This window comes from Myotis davidii, unplaced genomic scaffold (genome assembly GCF_000327345.1).
Source record: "Myotis davidii unplaced genomic scaffold, ASM32734v1 scaffold1055, whole genome shotgun sequence".
NCBI classification, from domain to species: domain Eukaryota; kingdom Metazoa; phylum Chordata; class Mammalia; order Chiroptera; family Vespertilionidae; genus Myotis; species Myotis davidii.
In genome coordinates, this window is record NW_006286477.1 from 509,794 (window position 1) to 510,105 (window position 312).

The following is a 312-nucleotide window of genomic DNA, read 5'->3' on the forward strand; positions in this document are numbered from 1 at the left end:
GGGCTCGGAGCACACCAGGACACGACCTCCAGCCTCTGACCTCCACCCCCTTCTCTGCAAGAGCCAATCCAGCCGCCCCCCCCGGACCCCACTGTGACCCAACCAGGCTGCCTCACTCGGTGGGGGCCGGGCGGGTCCCGAGGTGGCACCAGGCTCCAGGCAGGTAGGTCAGACTCTCCTGAGCCCCAGGAGGTCACCGTGCAGCCCCCCCTCCAACCCTCCCCAGGTGCGGGCTCAATGGCCCCAGGACACCTGGGCACCTGGCTAGCTGCTCCCGGAATAACTCGGATGCTTCGAGTTCCACTGCAGGCG

The 312-nt window shown here is 68.6% G+C and overlaps 1 protein-coding gene across 1 annotated transcript in view; it reads right to left on the minus strand.

Annotated features, from left to right (window-relative positions):
- Positions 1-312, minus strand: part of FGFR2 (fibroblast growth factor receptor 2) — a 118,100-nt gene that overhangs the window by 31,512 nt on the left and 86,276 nt on the right. The gene's annotated exons all lie outside the window — the stretch shown is intronic.